General features: G+C 43.7%; 1 pseudogene; it reads right to left on the bottom strand.

The window, feature by feature from the left end:
* Window positions 1–4,681: 4,681 nt before the first annotated feature.
* LOC118623720 lies at window positions 4,682–5,770 on the bottom strand (annotated as a pseudogene).
* Between the last annotated feature and the right edge of the window lie 1,815 nt (window positions 5,771–7,585).

Raw genomic sequence — 7,585 nt, 5'->3', positions numbered from 1 at the left:
TGACAAACCCTTCCAAATACTCAAATATTTAAGGAATTCAAATAAACCAAATTAACTTTATGAATATGATGAAACTTGAGTCTTCTTAATAATCTTTTACTACATATAACATTAATAATAATCACCAAAATTGATTATTCAATTACACATATGAAACTAAAATGAAAAGATCAACACACACACACACACACACCATGCAATACACTTTGATAATACACACACAACACAAAAAGATCCTCATTCTAAAAAAACAGATTTCCTAAAACATATAGAATGCTAATTATGCACATAGCACTATGATCATTCTTAACATTTTCATACTAATCCTAAATACTTCCATAGTTAAACAGTGCTAGTCTCTCAGGAGACAACTGCATTGTCAGTTAATTTAGGTTTCTGTTGACTAGTGATTTTGACTGGGAGTAAAATCTGCAACTCAAACAGGCAGGGCAAGTGTCACCACCCACTCTTTTATTTTTTTATTTATTTTTTTATCCTCACCCGAGGACATTTTTCCACTTTTTGTTCAGATAGAGTGGGAGGGAGAGAGAGAGAGAAACATCGACGTGAAGGGAAACATCGAGTGGCTGCCACCCGCACAACCGACCAGGGCCGGGGACAAACTGCAACCGAGGTACGTGCCCTTAGCGGGAACCGAACCCGGGTCTCTCTGTACCGCAGGCCGACGCTCCAACCGCTGAGCCAAACCGACCAGGGCTCACCACCCACTCTTTAGGTGGTTATTATTTCAGGCATGACCTTCTCAGCGTGCTTAAGACTACCCAAAGGCTAGAGATTTTGACCAAATTTAATTTTCAATTTACAAACTTTTACAAGCTCCCTTCTTACTGTATACATCTTCATAGGCCAACATACTAACGGGATCATTATAATCACTTAGCAGGCCCTGTGCAATGTGGACTTAGCCCCTGTCCGCACACCCACCCACTTGCTCTATTATCCAGTCTCCCACTACTCGTTCCCTGACTCTCCACACTGCTTATTCTGCTGCTTTTGGAACTTGCCCAGTGTGCTCCTGCTTCTGGACCTTGCACTGGCTCTCTCTTCTGTTTGAAGGAGTCATCTCCCAGGTGCTTGCTTCCAGATCATCTCCGGGTCTTTGCCCAGCTATCAGCTTCTCAGAGTCCTATCTGGACCGCCCTGTTTAAAATTGCAACCCTGATGCCTCTCTACCCTTCCCATCAACTCTTTTATCCCCTTCTGTATTCCTTTCTCTCCTCCCACACAATCTCATCTGACATACTGTGACGTGTAGTTATTTACTTGTTTATTGCCTCTGTCTCCAAATATCCGTGAGGGATGGGATTTTTCCCCTTTTTTTGTTCAGTGCTGAATCCCCATGGCCAAGAACAGTGCCTGACACGCAGAAGGTCCTTGAAAAATATTTCTCAAATTATTTTCTAAAGATGCAAAGGGCTACAAGCACTTTAGCCACGGCTTCCGTGGGCAAGCCACACGCAGATTCCGAGCAGGCTTTCCCAGCCTCGGAGCAGGCCTGCCATGGCCTCTGCCTGTTCGCCAGCCGCGGTTGGTGGTTATCCATGTCTGGAAGTAAGGTGACATTTCCTTTAAAAGGGTTCCTACGCAGAATCTTCACTCTTTAAAATAAGCATTATCCCTTAATTAGTCCACAGCTGAAGCGTATACCCCATACAATTAATTAAGCTTCTTCCCTGCAATCTCTTCTTTTCTCATTTGTTCCGTTAACCACAGGCAGGTTGAGAGAGGAATAAATTGTTTCCTCGTGATAAAAGGTCTGAATAGAATAATTAGGCCAGTCAACTCCCAGAGAGCAAAGGCTACGTTTTCTTTCTTGGATATGCGCCACGTCTCTGAAAGGTATAGCGAAACTATTTGTTATCAAATCCCGCATTCTGCAAATGTTCCCGCGTGGAACTCCCTCTGGGGGTGGTCAGGGAGGCTTAACACAGATCAGAAAGGATTTCACCTCAGTGCCTATTGTGCAGGAGGGAACGCTGTGAGGAAAAACGATTCCTCAGCCTGTTTTACTATGATTAATACAGGAACAGAGGACAAGAAGAGCTGACTCTGTGGCTCTCGCTGTCCTGAGGATCTGGTCACCTGCTTCATTTGCCCTCTTCTATGGAAAGTACCGAGTGAAGCGTGAGGAGTGGACCCACTTGCCATTCATCTTCCTGTATCCATCTCCGTCATGTGGAAGCAAGAACAGGTTGTCCTGACTGATACTACCCCAGGCAAGACAAATCAAACTTCTTAATAAAGAAAATTTCAAACTGTCCTACAGACTAAGCCACCTTGATATGGGCTCTTCTGTCACCATGGTGTGGGCTCAGCGAGAAGCCCCATGAAAGGAAATACCTGAGCTCAGAGCGAAGCTTAATGGTACCACTGAGGAAGAAGTCAGGAGGAATGCTGGGGCTTTCAAAGCCTGCTTCCCTTCCTTGTTAATTAAATGAAAAGGTAAGTATGTACAACCGAGGGTCTATGGATGCCTTATTTGATGATAGAAAGCCCACCGTGCCCACAGGAAGGCATAAACCGAATAATGGGTGATGACCTTGCGGACCACTCCTGCAGTGGACATTCATTCTGTGGTGTATGTAGAGAAAATGGGGTCTTGGTCTTTTGAGAGTAACCCCAATGTTTATATTTAGAGATCTTGAAGGTTGGTTTCTATAAAATAAGCAAGAGAATTACATCTGAACAGACTAATTCTTGTTTGAAAATGGGCCCTTCGGCTACACTGATGTAAATAAATACAGAACCACACGTTAGGGAAGAACTGTGAGGTCAGCACCTACCTGAATGCAGGTGTTCATAGTGAATTGGACACTATGTCAACACTCTCCCCCCCTTTATGCTTTCATATGTGGTGGTGCAGGGTCACAGCTCTCTTTGACTTTTACTGAATATGGAGTTTCTGCTTCTCTTTAATATTTTTCTTGTTGGTCTAGGGTAGTTGATGAGACAATTAGGTGGCAAAATAATTGTATGATGTCATTTTAGGACTAAAAGTGACATGCCCTGCGTTTTAGATATTTACCTTGTCACTACAGCAACTCTGTAAGGTGGGTATGCTGAGAAAGATACGTTTTATTAAAGTAAGCAGAGCCGAAGACGTTTCTGCCATCTTGGGGAGAGGGATGGTTTATCATTGTTTAGATAAAAAATGATTTAGAGTTTTATCCATCTTTTGGTGGGAAAAGTTGGGCTTGCTGGGTATTGTCTGGATGATTGGGGGCTAGCTGAAAACGTTACCCAACTGACTATGCTTCATAAAGGCCGGGATCATATTTTTTGTTGTTGTTGTTATTATTATTGGGAGATCACATTCCATTCTCAGCACAGTGCCTGTCACAGATGATTCTCAGTACATACTTGGATAAATACCCCAGACTTTAATAAACACCAACTTGGTGGTTTTTGTTAGCACTGAGGGGCAGAAGCAGAGCCGAGAAGGGAGAGAGGATGGCACTGTAAGCTTGAAGGACAGTTAGAGTCACAAAGTCAAAACTCATTTGTGGGTCCAAACCCTGGCAGCCCAGCAGACACTATCACAAACACAGATTCTCATTCAGTTGGTTTGGGGTGAAGGTCAGGAGACTACTACCCAATCTACCCCCATTTGATTCTGATATGTAGCCAGATTTGGGAATCACTAGACCAAATAACTCTTAAGGTCATAATTTTTATGACTCTCTAAACATATAATTAATTTTTTCCTTAGTAGAGGCTATAGAATCTTCAAATCAAGTTAGAATATGTGGATTAATCATTCATTCTTTCGTGCAATAGAGATTTGTTATAAGCTTCTTAATCCACAAGCCACTCTAAGTACACATGTGCTCATTAGGAGTGAGGTGGGGTTGGGCGAATAGATATACCTCTGACCTTAACGAAATGACAATACAACAGAGAGAGATAATATGTTCAAAAAATAATTAGGGACACATGAAGTATTATACAAACAAAAATTTCAGCTATCTCTCCATCAACACTGCCAAGCATCCAAAAAGTTTCCAAAACCACAAATAAGGAGGTATTGACCTTTCATGCCTTCCCCTTCTCACCTCCTTGTGATATGTGACCTTTTTCCTCTTTCTTCTCCATAGCTCCTGCTTCTCTATACTTGTAACTTTTTTTCTTTATTGTTGAAAGTATTACAGATGTCCCTCCTTTTTTCCTCTACTGATACCCTCCTCCCCCACCCTCACACCTTCACTGCACTGTTGTCTGTGTCCATTTGGTTATGCATATATGCATGTAAGTTTTTTGGTTTATCTTTTCCCACCCCTCACCCCCACCCCCCTTCTCGCTGAGGTTTGTCAGTCTATTCCCTATTTCCATGTCTCTGGATCTATTTTGTGCATCAGCTTATTTTGTTCATGATATTCCATAAATAAGTGAGATCATGTGGTACTTGTCTTTCTCTGACTGGCTTATTTCACTTAGCATAATACCCTCCAGGTCCCTCCATGTCATCTCAAAGAGTAAGAGAGCTTTATTTCTTACAGCTACATAGTATTCCATGTGTAAATGTACCACAGCTTTTTTATCCACTCATCTACTGATGTGCACTCAGGTTGTTTCCAAATCTTAGCAATTGTAAATAGCACTGTTATGAACATAAGGGTGCATATTTTTCTGATTGGTGTTTCAGGCTTCTTGGGATATATTCCTAGGAGCGGGAACTGCCTGTAATGTGCTTTACCATCCTGGAAATCATCTTCTCCGTGACTTCCAAGAGACTGTGACAGTCTGTGTAGGCCATGTAGAACTCACAGGTGGTGAACTCAGGATTGCGAGTTGTATCAATTCCTTCATTCTGCAACTGTTGTCAACTGCATAAACCTGGTCAGTGCCATCCACCACCAGCATCTTATGGTAGAGTTCTGGAGCAAATCTCATATATAAATTCACGTCCAACTCATCGTGCTAGGTAATAAAAGGCTCGGCCACAGCTCCCCCTAGGAGGATGTTCGTCATGGGAGTTTCAGTCTCTAGGAATCCCAACTCATTCAAGAAACGTCTTATATATGTGACAATTTTAGAGTGGACAATAAATATCTGCCTCACAAAGTTATTCAAGATCAAGTCCAAGTATCTCTGACGATGTCATGTTTCCTCGTCTTTGAGGCCAAAGTGAAGATGAGGTAACATGTACTAGCAAGGAAAACAGCATTGAAATCTCACAGGGAAGGATGTTCAGCTCATCCTTCTTGGTTTTCCCAGGATTCCCCTGAACTCCAATGATGTCTCCCCAATGCAGTGTGTTATTGATATGAATAAATTCTTCTTCTGATTTATAATTTCTAGAATTAGCTATGACTTGCAACTTGACCTCCCTCTCCTTGAAGGTCATAGAAGATGAGTTTTCCCTCAGAAGCTCTTTTGGGCTGGATCCTACCTGCCGACTTTTAGGTAATGTCTCTCGGGGGGTCCCCAGGCTGCAGGTGATGGTATTCTTGGATGAAGTGAGTGAGCGAGATGTCTACATGGAACTTGTGTGGGTGCGGGTCTTCCCCATTGACCTGTAGTTGGTAGACTGCTTGGCTGCGGACCTTGTAGCATTGGTCTGGGTCCAGGCTCTCCTCCTCAGCACCCACATCGTTGTCAGTGGTGTGGCTGGGGCAGCAGTGTTGTCTCGTCTTAGTTTCTCACTGAACTGCTTCTGCTTGGCCTCCTTCTCTGCCCCTTGCTTCTCAGCATTCACGGGTCTCTTTAGCTTGTTTTTGCTCGGTTTTGGCTGGCCGCTGTCCACATTCATCTCAGGCCCCTGTACTTAGCCATCTCCGGAGGCTCACACGGAAAGGCTCTCCTTGTAACTTTTTTCTAGAACTTTGTATAAAGTGCTTTTTCAGTGTGGCTATGTATCAAATACAGATGCTCTCTGTACAGTAGAGGGTTAATCAATCGTTTTCAAATAAATCAATTGCCAAGCAGAGGAGAATGGCAATTAGCTTCTAAGAATGGTTTCATTTTTGTGCCAAAACCAAGAGGTGTCAATAGGGGTTTGAAAGACAAAAGAAAAATGAAGCAGAGGAAAGGGAAGTAAAGAGGTGGAAAGCAGGCGGTGTTGGAGTGGTGGAGACCCCCTGCGGTGGCGCAACATCCAGCGGCAACCGCGTGGGTAACAGAGAGGTAGCAGCTGGCTATCCGGAGGTAAGATGAGAGAACTTACGCCAGGGTGGAGCCTCAGGGGCCATTGAAGACCAGGCATAGACCACCGGTAGCAAGTGCAAGAGTGGGAGATGAAAGCAGAAACCAAGAGAGGAAGGCAGACGCAGATGAAGACTAGCGGAAACCCCTAAGGGAGCTGGTGTGCTGCTGTTACTGCACAGGGACCAGGCTGGAGCCGGTCTGCCCAGGCTGGCTGGTTGTGTGTGGGTTCTTGACTTCAAGCACACGAGTCCAGGTGATTTTGAGAGTATATTGATTAAAGCTGGGGACAGTGAAACAAAGGAAGGGCTTAGGGCACAAAAAGCAACAGGAGAGCCTAGGCAGGGCTGCCTTGGCTCACTGATAAGTCAGAGAAGAGGAGCCTTGGAGACAGGTTCAGGGTTTTTGCTGACTGATGTTTCCCTGGTTCCAAGTCCCATGGAGGCCCCCGGAGTTTAAAATGAAAGTATGTGCAGGACAGAAGGACATGGGCGCACTCCATGGAGGGCCTACCCGTATCCCTTGTTCTGCTGGTGGGAGTCCTAGGGGAGGTGTCAGGGGAGGGTCTCAATGGAATATTCATTGGTTTTCCAGGCATGTCCTTCAATATGTTGAGTCATCAAAAGGAGTGTATAGAGGGGTCAAGGTCATTATCTGGTCAGTTTTATCTTTAAAGAACATCACTGAAATGGACTGGGACTGCGGCAGGTCTACCAAGTGTGGTGTGAAATGTCTAATCATTTGTTCCTAAGGGTCCTTGGTTAGAGAAGATAAGACCTTGTGATTTATTAGCTGGCTATAAATTGCTCAAATTGTTTGGCTTTGTTTAATTATTTTTGTCTCAGTTTCCCCATTCCACTTGCCAAGGAATTTTCCTAGCCTCTTACCATCCTGCACCAGAAGTACCAGGACCAGTCTGTGGGCTGCAGGGTGGGTCCACTTGTCACACAGGAACTAGATGATACGCTCATTTTCTCCTATACTCCACAGAGCTTTATGTCCTGCTGTAACTGTATCAGCCTCCAGGGTGATACTACTTCATACTTCTAACGATCACCCTGAGTCAGTACTCAAAGATCATATGATGACGTTAGATATATTCTTACTAACAGGGTGGGGAAGGAGGTAGTCATAGCCAAGAGTCATCAAGTGGTTTACTGTGAGCTTGAGTCTTTCTATAAATTACATCACTGTGACCTCATATCAAGCTAATAATATAAATACTGCTATCATGCTTGTTTACGTTTGGAAAAATAGCCAGTAGTGTGCTGGTAAATGTTTAATAACTGAAAAATCCCTGATCTATAGTATTTTCTAATTTCTATGGAATAAAACTCTCATACTGGCCAATCTCAAGCTACCAATGTGGTGTCACTGGATGCAGAGTTAGGGAGAGTTGTGCATTAGCACCCCATTGTATGGT

This window comes from Molossus molossus, unplaced genomic scaffold (assembly GCF_014108415.1).
Source record: "Molossus molossus isolate mMolMol1 unplaced genomic scaffold, mMolMol1.p scaffold_m16_p_10, whole genome shotgun sequence".
NCBI lineage: Eukaryota > Metazoa > Chordata > Mammalia > Chiroptera > Molossidae > Molossus > Molossus molossus.
This window is presented reverse-complemented; position numbering and strand designations above follow the sequence as displayed.